Consider the following 13,162-nt stretch of genomic DNA (forward strand, 5'->3'; position numbering starts at 1 on the left):
AACTTGAGGCTTAAAGTATAAAAGTTGGGCTTTAAACAAAAATAACAAAAGTTAGGCCAAAAGGGCCACTTCACACTACACCTCCTAGTTAGGGGTAGGTTCTGACCTAAAGGTTATTTTTGTTGGCATCCTCTGGTAATAATAGGTCTTTGTGCTAAAAATCATAGGAAACTAAGGGGTGGTTATTTAGTTATGATTTTCTCAAGTTTAATGTCAAAAAGGCACTTTCTACTACATTATTATTTGAAAAATGTCAAACAGCAGATTTCTTATTTTTTCTAAGTCCTTATTATCAAAACATTAGTTATCCTAAGGTTTGGGGAGGTTTCACCTTAGGGTTATTTTTGTAGGGTTTTTCTAAGTTATTCTTATTTTATTGAATTAAAAGATAGCTTTCTTATTTTACACTACAATAGGGTATGATATATTTTTCCAGTGAACTACATTGAGTAAGTATCTCAACAAAAATAGGGGTGCCCTCTGGTTCCTTATTTATGTCACCTTTCCTATTTTTCTTAATCTTAAACATATTATGGAATAAGGGGTAAAATCTATCCTAATGTAGTGGACAGAGGTGTTTAACATTTTTAACTAGGTCAGTAGGTAGATAATAACTTCTCTAAATTTTTCTAACCTTAGTTAAATAATACAACCATTTTTCTTGCTATTATTAAGCTTTTGGTTCAAACTGTAATTAAATCAGGACCTTACATTTTTCTATAGTACTTATGGGGTTTTATATTTTTCTTAGACAGGTTACATTATTTAGAGTCTGGCAAAATTAGTTTGACCAAATTTGGGTAAACCAAACAGAAGTTATGGGTTTTTAAAGTTTCTGTTTGAATTTAAATCAGGTTTTAATTAAGTTTTTCTGAAAGAGTAGTTTGCGCCAAGGTCCCTAGGTTTAAACCGAATCAAACCTCGCAGATCTACCCTCGGGCCACTATTCACTCGGGTCATTGACTTTTCACTTAACCCCCTGACTTTCTCTCCCTCTCACCCGCAGTCCTTCCCTCAACTGAAACAGTAGCCGCGGAAAAGGAAAGGGTGGCGCGGCTTACCGGCGGCGAGGGAGGTCCGGCGAGGTGGTCGGTGATGTTCAGGAGGTCGCGACGGTCACGTCGATGTGCGGGTCGGCGCCAGAGGTGGTAGGAGCTCCCCTGGCCACGAACACAGGCGGCGGGGATCGTCGGCGACGCCTGCTCCGGCCAAACCACGGCGGTAGAGTTCAATTAATGGGCACGAGGAGCTTCACGGGGTGACACAGAGGCCATGCGCGCAACGAATCGGGAAATGGTGAAGGGGTTTACCCGGTCCACGTGCGCCGGCGAGTTCTTGAACTCCGGTGAGCGCGATTTGGCTACCCCGGTGACGCGGGCCCTCGGTTTAAGCTTGAGCAAGGCTCACGGCTTCACCAGGAAGCTCTTTGAAGGCTTGGATCGAACGGAAGAGGACGGGAGAGGGGCTGGCCACGGTGGCTGCTCTCGGGCGGCACTGGCGGGCTGCGGGGAGGTCGCCGGAGGCAATGGCTGGCTCGGGCAAGACAGGCGAGGTACGGAGGAGGCAATGGGGAAGGCAACCGAGCGCTGGGGCGGGTTTTATAGGCGCGGACGCGGCCGGGGCGTCGGTTCGACCGTTTAGCGGGGCACGCGCGGGCGTGCCCTGGCGAGCTCAGAGCGCGTCGAACACGTGGCGTGTTGCTTCTGCCCGTGTTCTTCGCTCTGCTGAGCGGCCAGGCGTACGAATCTTTCCCTACCGCCTGTGGGAGATCTCTTCCCTGCACCTAGAGCTACCTAGTTCATGTGAGTTCCAAGAGTAGATGTGGTCTGGTTGAGGAGATATGGTAGCGCCAAGTCTTGTCTGTCTGCCCTGTGCAAACCGAGACAAAACCAGTGCCAACTCGTGTCAAATGGTTTTGGCTTGGGTTCAAACTTTTCCAGGGCATTCTAGGGTTCATTTGGCGCCACTTTGTCCATTAGGTCGACAGGTTTTGAAGAGGGGATCAAGGTGAACAGGTGGGATCTTTGCTCAAGGGTTGATTTTTGACTTAGGCAAAATCTGAATTTCTCCCTTGTGTTCAACCTTTGGTGATCTTTTTAGGACCTTTCTGAAAACTTTTTGGGGGTACTTCCTTACTATTAATGGTAGGTTATTGAGTATATTACAACCTTTGTATTTGGCCCAAACCATGATCATGGTGTTTACATGATCTTTTGATCATGGCTTCTATTAGGGTTATTATTGCATATGGGGGTTTTGTTCTAGGGTTTTGGGAGATCCCCACTTAGATGTGCATGATAAGCTAGGGCATGACATCCAAAGGGGATTACACTTGCTTAGGACCTAGAATTCCAAGTGTGGTATACTTTGCCCAATTCAATCTTCATGTGATAAAGGATAAAAGGGGTAACCCTGGGGGTGGACACCCTGAGTAACACCTGGGGTGTTACAGATGGCCTACTGGGACAAGTGGTTGAACTTGTTGAGATACTGTGTAATAGTATCTCCACCTTGTTTAAGCTTCATAAATTCCTCTTATTTCATATGGAGCACCCCTTCTAGAATATAGTGCTCCCAAAATGCCAACCTGAATTCGTCCTAGGTAATTTTATGACCAGCAGGCTGGATAGCACAAAATTTCCCCACCAGGTGCTGGCAGGGCCTCGCAACTGTTGCGCCGCAAATAAGGGCTTTTGAGTCTCCGTGCATCGGAGAAGCCCAAACTTTTGTTCGATAACCCGAATCCATTCATCCGCTTCAAGAGAATCTTCAGCCTTGACAAATAGTGGGGGACGCGTTTCTGAGAAATCCAAATAGGAATTTTCATGGGGTCCTTGCGGATACGCTCTCCCGCCTTGCTGTTGTATTTGTTGTCCCGCCATTTCCCGAAGAAAGCGGGTGTTGTCGGCTGTTGCATTGACTAAGGCAGCGATAGCCTCAGCCAAGGTTGGGGGTACTGGTGGCGGGTTAGGAGTAGTCTCCCTCCCACGGGAGGTTCCCGCACCATCCTGTCCACGAGTCCTGGACGGCATCTGAGGCAAAGAACATTTGGAAAATATAATATGCCAAAGCAAACCATCCATTTTACATTACTTTAAAAGGTAATGATATAGACTCGAATTTACAACAGGACCACATTACCTATTATACATTATCATATCTAAACTACACTACTGTAGTTTCTTATCACTTTTGGTAGCTTCACTGTCGGGTGTAGGAGACCATTCATCAACCAGATTCATTGAAGGAGGGCCTGAAAAGGTCCAGTTCCCCACCAAGGCCTTCACCCGCTGCTCCAGAAGGTCCGGCTACCATTCCGACAGGATCCACGGGTACGTTAGGGTGCAGTCGCGAATACAATACATGAACTTCCTCATGTAGTGTATTACAGTACACCTCCAAGTTGTCCACGGCTATGCTAAGCTCCTCCACACAGGCTCGAGGTTTGGCTTCCTTGGCCCAAGCAAGTGAACATGAGTTAACAGCCCAATCGAGTGCTAAATCTCGTTCAGCAAGTTGGTCTTGCAAGTGTCGGATGTCAGTTCTTAACTCGTTTATTCGCTGACTATCCTCGACCCATACATTGTTCCTGTGATGGAGTTCCGTTCGAAGCTGTTCTACCTGAGCTTCCAGATCTCCGATGGGATCATTGCTACCACTACTACTGTCCTCATGCCTTAGAGCTAGTTGATGGCGAGGCACGCCAATTGGTCCGGTAGACTTGCGCGCGGTTTTCCTTGTGCGCGACAGCATATCTCCATAGGGGAAAAATCTTATTAGTATAGTTTTTAATATGATGCATGCATAATTACAGAATCAACCTTAGTTGATTCACAATATTCTATACATTGCACTTTACTATCTGGTCTTTAGAATAAGTACTTCAGAAAGTAGTTAGATAAGAAGGAAAGAAATTTTCTAGATAAGTCTTTGAAAATTCTTTTTGAAAATGTCTCATAACATCTGCAGAGATGGGCTTCGCTCCGATACCAGCTGTGACAGAACCTCAGAGGCATTAGGCCCACCTACAGTTGTCCTTGTCCAACGGACCTCAGACAACCCTGCAGGTGCACCTGATCACTTGACAAGTTCGGTATCTGAATTTCTTACCTTGCCCAAGAGTGTTTCACCCGTCACACAGACATTACAATACATCAGAGGTACGAGAATGCGGAAGCAGTTACAATAACTTACTTTATATTAAAGTAAGAAAGAGTTGTATTATTACAGACCAGAACAATATAAGAGTGCAGAGTAGTATTATTACATAATCTGGGAGGCAAAAACCCCTCCCGATAAACAGTAAAAAGTTTTTCTTAAAGGAGGACACTTCCTCCCGTGGCTTCAGTCTTGATTTTCTTCTTTGGGCACCACCTTGGAACAGAAGCAACAAAAATTTGCTGCTTCTTCACCTAAAACAACATGGGACAAAGCCCTGAGTACGAAGTGTACTTTCGCAAGTCTTACCCGTCAAAATAAAAGACTCTCAAGGATATGCTGGCTTTAAGGGAGTCAAGGTAAGGCTTATCAATAATCAAAGACTCTATTTGCAGAAATGCTTACTAATAGTGGATCCTTAAAAATCTAGTTTTACTAGTCAGGTTTAGTAAAGTTACCTGCATCTAGAGTTCTATCTACCCTAGTTCAATCACTTGACCTATACTAGCCAATTTCTTAACAACCCTTCTTATTCACTGGAATGCTACGTGTAAGTCAGTGACCAAGTCTTCATGTCCGTGAAGTTACGGCGATCCGAATCGATTATACTCAGCTGAGGATCTCTAATCACACGACATATGTAGCACTTAACCCTTGCATATGTCAACTTGCCACCGGGGTTCTTAAGACCAGATCAGGTTCACGCCAACCGAGAGCATAGATACACCACCGTCCAGCCTCTTGCCACGGAGGGTACACGCTACTCTAGCCATCTCTCCACTCCCATTGCGTGTTATCTTATTCTGGTATTAGTATGCTCGAAGTAAAGCTTACCCATGATGAGGCATGTGACTAGTTAAAGGGTCCTCGGTCAGCATGCCTACATCGAGAAGGTCCTTAATCGACTCAGACGAAGACACTACACCAAGTCTCTCTTCTCGTGTAAGTCACCCACCCGGTCTCAGCTTTATCATTTCAACCCCAAAGTTTGGTACCTGGCAGAGGTACATCTTTTCCGATGTTGAAGCCATCATGGCCATGATGGATCCACCATCAAGTTTTATTTTCAAAAAACATCCCACCCACTTGAAGCATCATCTTTTGTCAAAACAAAACATTTTGTTTTTCTAGAGCAAAGCTAAGCATAAGAAAAACCTTTTTGTAAACAGGGGATTAAGGAGAAGTAATCAAATCGAAGGAAGGAAATGCAGCAACTGGTTTAGCACATAACTCCTATCACCTAATGCATCAAGTAAGTGAGAAAGAATTTAAAATAGCAAGGAGGTGGAAAATGCACCGGGGCTTGCCTTGGGTGATAGGTGAGTCAGGCTCTGCTCCACAGATATCAAAGTAAAAGCAGTTTCCTGCCTGAGGTTCTTCAGGTGGTGGTGGTGTAGTCCTCGCTTCTTCAACTTCTATTTCCTCCTCGTTCTCTAGATATAGCCATATATAAGCATGAATGCTCATGTAATGCTTATGAAAATGCAAAGATAATAAAAGTTTATTATCTAATGTCTTGAATATAACTTTCCTTCATGGATCTCCGACAAACTAGGGTTTTTGGAGTCTATAGTGAAGTTCATAGGGCAGGGGTTAGGGTTTTGGGTTCTAAGTACCAAATATGGTTTAAATCATACCAAACTTTACCCAAGGCTTCTAAATATTACTTAAAGCTTGTCTAAAAAGTTTGGTGAATTTTGGGATTATTAATTACTTTCTAAAATTCCAGAAGTATGGATTTTGGCTATTTTAAATATTCCATAATTCTTTATTTGGACTAAAAATCATGCTACTATTTTTATTAAATACTATAGAAATTTATAAATCCAACAAAATTGGTCACATAGTTTTATGATTTTTCTCAAATTCTTTATGAATTTCTAAATTTTCTCAGAAAAAGAAAAAGGAAAAGTCATCAACAGAACTGGGCTGATATCGGCCCACCCAGCCCAGACCTATACAGAATCTGGGCGCGCCCACGACCGCACGGTGGATTTTGCGCAAAGGCCCTTGACGGTTCAAAAATCTAAGAAGAAGTCCTCGACTGGTTTTAATGAGTCACTGACATGTTTTCCTTAGCCCCCCCCCCAAACTTCTATGTCTTTTAAGGTTAGGTCCTTGAACCCGGACGGCGGCGAGGACGAACACCCCTCGTCGCGCCATGGCCATGAGATACCCAAGCACCCATTGCTCCCTGCCCCACCAAATTCTACCCTATCTTGAGCTATTATGGGCATCAATTTGGCTGGCACACTCCGAGAACGCTCTACCCACGCGCACGGCGGAAACCGCGACGTCGAGCCCGCGTTCCCATTCAATCACGCCCGAATTGGTCAAATGGTTGCCATGATGAGCTTCATGGGTATGCAGAGCTGCTAAAACAATACGCGAGAAGCGCAGAACCATACCAGAATGGTCCGGCCACGGAGCGCGGAGAATTTGTGTTCGTCGGTGACTGAGAAGGGGGAAAACGTCGTTGCGACGAGCTCGGGTGGAATTAGGAGGTCTTGTTGGGGCTATACGGTCGCAAAGGGCTACCGATTCACCGTGCACACTCAATTTGGGGAGAGGTGGAGAAGGCAGTGCGAATTTTGGCTTCTACCAAGTTCACTGGTGAAATTGTGAGTGCCTCGTCGTGGTCCATGGCGCTATTTATAGCCACAGAGGTCCGGCTAACGATCAGCGGTCGCGGATTGCATTGTTCACGCATGGCTACCACGTAGAGAAAAGGCACAGTTGGGGGAAAATGAGGCATGGGTGACACCGCGGCGGAAGTGACCGAGCCACGGTAACCGCCGGTGGGATATCTCCGGCCACGCACGGCTAGGTTCGCGAAAAAAAATTGGGTGCAGCCGGCTGCAAACCGGACTATTTGCAGCCCCTCTCACAGAAAGAAGGATAGACCCCACCTGCAGGTACAACAACACAACCTACAGGTGGGATCTATCCTCCTTTTTGTGAGGGGCTGCAAACATTCAAGTTTGCAGCCGGCTGCATCCAATTTTTTCCTAGGTTCGCGGGATGGTGCCACGTCCGAAGTTATCTCTCCGCGATCGACTCCCTTCACCAGATCACTCGAGCACATCCGGTTCAACAGTGCCTCAGATCTTTATCCGCGTTCTTCAGATATTTACAGTGTTTTGATCTTCAGCGTTTTACTGAACCAACCACCTATCATCCCCACTTTCTCGTGATTCTTCTTAAGAACAGGGTAACCTTCCTTAATAAAATTTGTTCCCCAAACAATAGTCTTTAAGTTTGTTATAGGGTTCATGGATCAATTCTGTATAGATTCTCAGATTTGGTGCTCTCAAATCGACTGCATTTCCTTGAGGCCATACTTTTCTGAATCCAATTTTCAGATTTGCCCACTTACTTCTGACAGCACAACTTCACACTTATTCATCTCCAATTTCTATTCAGCACCAGTGATCAGTCACTTAATCAAACTTGTTCTCCTATGATGGCTCTACAAACTTGATGTGTTGACCCTAGGCAAATTCCTCATAATTTGGAAGATACAGGGTTCTAAAGTTGGTCCTAATGCACTGATTTTCAGACTTAGCTATTGGAGCACAAATGTGGCCTTTTTGCAAATAAGCCCAAAACTTATGGTTTTATTTGCAAATCTCCAAATATGTGAACCATATGACTTAAGATACCCTACTTCCATGATTTTTGCACTTAGGTCCAAAATGTGCATACTTTTACAGATAACCCCCTAGGGTTTCAGTCCAGGGTTTTCCAGGGGTCTATTTAGGGTTTTTGGTACTTCTAGGGTTTGGATATCACTTATGTTCATTAATGGTGACATTTTATGATCATTACTAATAAGTTTTGAAGTTTTCTTTTGTTTAGGCTTTATTTACTCTTCTAAGCCCAGCTTAGGGTTAAGTACTGTACCCTAGGGTTTCACTTATAACATGTCCCATCAATACAACTTTGTTTAAAATTTTTGCCTAGTGAATGCATTCTAAGTGTAAAAATCACATGATATGCAATGCTTATGATGTTATGCTCAAGTTTTAGTGGCAGTAACACCAGAGGCGTTACATCGGCCACCTGCTCCACCGAGAATCCCGCGGGCGGTCACTCCGCTGATTGTGGCACACGTCAGGGATGGCTCGTCCAACGCCTCGGGAAGACTTGCGCCTCGCCCGAGCAGAGCTTTGACATCAATAAACGCAGCAAGCAATCACGACGTCACCCAGCACAGTGACGCTGACGCACCTTGTAAGCAGGCTTTTACCCATACCATGGCGCTATTACAACAACTACGGTATGGGCAACCCCTCCCCCGGGGGCTCGGCCATACGACCAACCCCTCGGCCTTTGCCTTGGCTCTCAGCAGGAAATCAGCGGGCACAAGTCAACAACGCAGTACACTATCACGTCGGCTTACAGAACGCCAAGACATCTCCCCTTGGAATACGATGACCTTAGGCTTCACAGCATACATCTCCCAGGTGTATAAATAGGGCAGGGTAGTTCTTCCAAAGGGTAGGCGGATATACAAGCAAACACTCAGTCGTTTCCCACTAAGTCTTAGGATATTGGCACTTGCCTCAATCAGTTCTAGTGACTCGGGGAATTTCCCTCTCCCGTCGTGCTTGTAATCCCTACTGTAGGCACTCAGGTGTGACTAATATAAGCCTCATCCCCCTCTTCTGGAAGTAGAGCTTTGTATTGCCCGAACTAGGATAAATTGTTTGTGTTAACTCGCACACCATCTAGATTCTGGGCACGCGGCATTATTTATTAGTTGGTTAGGACCCTTAGTCCGAACACCGACACAACCACACTATGGTTTGAACTACTAGGTACATCCACAAGTTAAGTAACCAAAGACAAACAAGAGTAGCATACTCAGGGACAATCATTTAGATGGTATGAGCTTTGGCCGCTGACACCACCAGGAGGAGAGTACGCGAAGAGCGACTTGAAAGTAGTTCCCGCTAGTTTAGTCCTACTCCCACTCGTTTCAGGCGTAGCCTAGTGTCGGGTACCGTAATTAGGGGTACCCCCAACACTCCTAAACACGGCTGGTAACCACCCTCAGCACTCACCGCAAAGACTGATGGGCACGATTTAGGTCAAGGCCTCGTCTACCAAGGACGCAATCTCGCCTCGCCCGAGCCTAGCCTCGGGCGGGAATAGTAGTCCAGGACGAATTCACGCCTCGCCCGAGGGCCTCTGTGGCGGAACCGCCTGAATTATTCCAGCTTAAGTGCCTAAGTCACGCCTCAGGGGTCGCAACACACTTAAATCGGAATAACCCGTCAGTCCCTCAGATCTAGTCTGATAGAGCCACTTAACCAGGATCAAATTCCACAGTCTCACTCGAAGGTGAGTCACAGAAGAAATACAATAAAACAGGAAACCTCAAATTAAGTGCTGAATTATTACATAGATCAGAGTTTTTGAGTAGCAAATAAGAGTTCACAGAATAAAATGCAGCGGATAATCGATGTCGTCGGTATCGAGGAAATGGGCAAGGCCTAGCCCACTACTCCTCGTGCTCCTCTCCTGCCGGAGCAACATCCCACTCGACCGTCCAACCCGGTGGCAGGGTGGTAGGCCAAGTCACACCATTAACCATTTCCTGAATTGCACCTGCAAAAATTATGCCACAAGCAAGGCTGAGTATACTAATACTCAGCTAGACTTAACCGGTGTGAGGAGTCTACTCCTCTACCTCTAGACTATGCAGCTGTTTGGCTGAGGGGGTTTGGTTTGCCAAAAGCACTAGCTGTTTCTAAAATCAATTTTTAGCTTTTCAAATTTCTATCCTCATTAACTTAGCTAGATTTGCTACTTCTAAGCATACATGGTAACAAGCATTTAGTTCAATCAACAAATTATCTCATGTAACCTCATTTCACTTCTTACTCGATGCAGTACAAGGGGTCAAGCAGTCTCATTAGCTGCGAGAAGCAGACGATTCGAATCGAGTTTTAACCTTGCAAGGTAAACCTAAACACACGGCATGTCAGGGTACTCCGACCGCACACATGACAACCGTCCCCATCGATTCCCCGTTCGCGTCCAGGCCTCACCGCCTTGGCATACAATGCTCCACTGACCCCGGCTGCCGCCGTGCAGTGACCGCACTTGTACCCACCATAACTAGCATGGGAGACCCAGTCTTAGGTCGCATGAGGGATAAAGTCCGCGTCCGGCTTCACTCAGGTACTAGGTTTACCGGTTACCAGTTTTCCCGGCATGTGCTTAGTACGTTCAAAAGCTTGACTCAGGTATCCACACAATAATCCTTAATTCCTTTTTCCCGTCTCATGGACAAGGCATCCTCCCTGGATCGAAGTCCGTAGACTAACATAGATCCCGTTATCAAGATGAATACAAACAATTCCTGACCTCGCGCGAGTGCTAGAAAAATCACTCGACTTCTACCGAGATCCTGATTAGCAAAGCAGCTACTCGATCCTAGCATACTAGTATTCATCTCAAAAAGGAATCCTAAGTTCATGCAACTAGAGGTTTCAAGAAACTCCTACACTTAAGTGCACATTGCAATCCTACAAGCATTAAGTGTAGTAAAGTAGCATATAATAATACGGTTATGCATATAAACCGGGGCTTGCCTTCAATTGCTGGGGCTGCGGGGAGATCCTCAACAGCAGCCTCGGAAGCTTGCTCCTGGTCCTACTCTTGGACAGATCCTTGCTCGGGGATGAGCACGTACTCTCCGTCGGCAAGATTACAATCTAATGAATGCAATGCGTAAGGTAGATGCATGACATGATATGTGCTTTAGAAATTACAACTTCATGATCTACTTGAGTTAGATAGAGTTACACCTTACTTATGTAAGATCTTTGGGTGGCATATCTGGTAAATTGGGTTAACTTAGCTAAGGCAAGTGGTAGGTTTTATTTTGGGGTTCCACTGAATTCTTTTTAAGCCTTAGTGAGTTTTGACAGGAATTCAAGTTGGACTTATTGGAGTGAGGTTTATTTCTTCTTCTTTTTCTTTTTTTTCTTTATTCTCTTTAATGTTTTGGAGTGGGTTTGAACTACAAGTTGCTTTAATAAAATTCCAAAAATCCTGCAAAAATTACAGTGGCTTATTACTGGTGTATAATTCTCTGTCTCAAAATGTGGGGATCAGAAAGTGAATAGTTTTCTCTGGACAAAATTATCAATTTTTAGGGCGGAAGGGTGCTTTGAACTACAACTATTATTCAACAGTAGGTAATTCTCTAAAACTTATTTTTGCTGGCTTTTAGGTGCTATAACATGACTTGACACAATTTTCTTGTCATTAATACCTATTAGTTATTTTACTAGGGTTTTCTTAAGTTTCTTGCCAAAGAGGTGCTTTCTACTACCACTATATTTGAAAAATATCAAACAACAGATTTCTGATTTTTCTTAGCTTCTATTTTGCGCAAGAGCAATCATTCTGAAGTTTGGCATCTTTTTGCTTAAGGGAAGGGGTGGTATGCATTAATTGGATTAAATGGCCTTTCTTATAAGATATTAGCAATAGGTATTATTTTGCATCATTTCAATGGGTTTGCATTTTTCTCTGGTGGTTTATCTTATTATTGACTTAGCAAAATTTTGGTTGCCCATTATTGGTTATTCATGATTTATTTGGAAAATGCCTCATTATCATATTATATTTGTTTACCCTACTTAAAATGTTGGGCTGAAGTGTTCATTATTTTTGCAGTGGGGTTCTGGTGGTTACAAGTCCACTGGATTTTTATTATCAATTTTGGGTCTGGTTTTGTAATTCTAATAATTGATTTCTAGTTGGAATAATGCTAAATAAAACATTTCATTTTAAAACTGATCTGGATTAAAGGTCTCTTTATTTTTCCTAGGTTCTCTGTTGTTGGGACTATGCTTCGTCGCCGAAGGTCTGGTAGGAAGAAACAGCTTCGGCTGAAGCTGTCCGCATGTGATGACCGAAGGTTCCTCTTCATGAAGCTTCGGTATTTGCAAACCGACATAAAAGTAGAATGACCTTTTAGTCCATAAATGTTTGAGTCGCTGTTGTAATCCCTTATGAGGGGCATAATTGTAATTCCTCACAGGCTGCACCCTGTGCCTATAAATAGGTGAACAGTACCCCTGTACTGTTCACGTAATCTTGTAATCACTGGCACATTACGCTGGAATTATTGCTTTCTGCCAAGACGAAGGTATAAATGTATCTAAATATTATGTTTTAATATTTAGGTTCATATAATAAAATATATGAATAATGTTATTTGTTTTCGGTATGTCTTTCTATAATGTCTCGTGTTTTATATTTTATTTCATATTGTTTTTCAAGTCTGATCACGAAGGTATGACCTTCGTGATATTTTGCTTATGGCCTTTGTCCGAAGCTCATTAAATCCTTGGGGATATAATGCTTCAGCGGACGAAGGGCATTAATATTTAACATTTTATGTTGCCTTGTTCTTAAGACGAAGCATTTGAGAACAAGTCCCCAACATTGGCGCCCACCTCCGGTCAACTCACTTCCACTTTTTGAGCTGATGGCTTCGATTAACGATCAAGTTGGAGCTGCTTCGGCCCCGAAGCTGGTGCTCCCGATAACAGGTGGTTCGTGCTCAGAACCAGCCAACAAAAAGCAGAAGAAAGAGGCGCAGAGAAGGGTACAACATGTTGGAGTGCAGGGACCCTTCATCAAGTCAAGATGGTCCCACGTTCCAATCACCTTCTCCCAAGAGGACCTTCAGCTCAAGGATTTTCCTCATAACGATGCTATGGTTATTTCTTGCGTTATCAAAGGTTTTCTGGTCCACAATGTTTTGGTTGATACAGGCAGTGCAGCTGATATTATTTTTGCTAAGGCCTTCAGACAAATGCAAGAGCCAGAAGATAAGATTCATGATGCTACGCACCCTCTCTGTGGCTTCGGAGGAAGACAGATTGTAGCACTGGGCAAAATCACCATGCCAATGACCTTCGGATTCATCAACAACACCAGAACTGAGCAAGTTGTGTTTGACATTGTTGACATGGAA

Source organism: Zea mays, chromosome 5 (genome assembly GCF_902167145.1).
Source record: "Zea mays cultivar B73 chromosome 5, Zm-B73-REFERENCE-NAM-5.0, whole genome shotgun sequence".
Lineage (NCBI taxonomy): Eukaryota > Viridiplantae > Streptophyta > Magnoliopsida > Poales > Poaceae > Zea > Zea mays.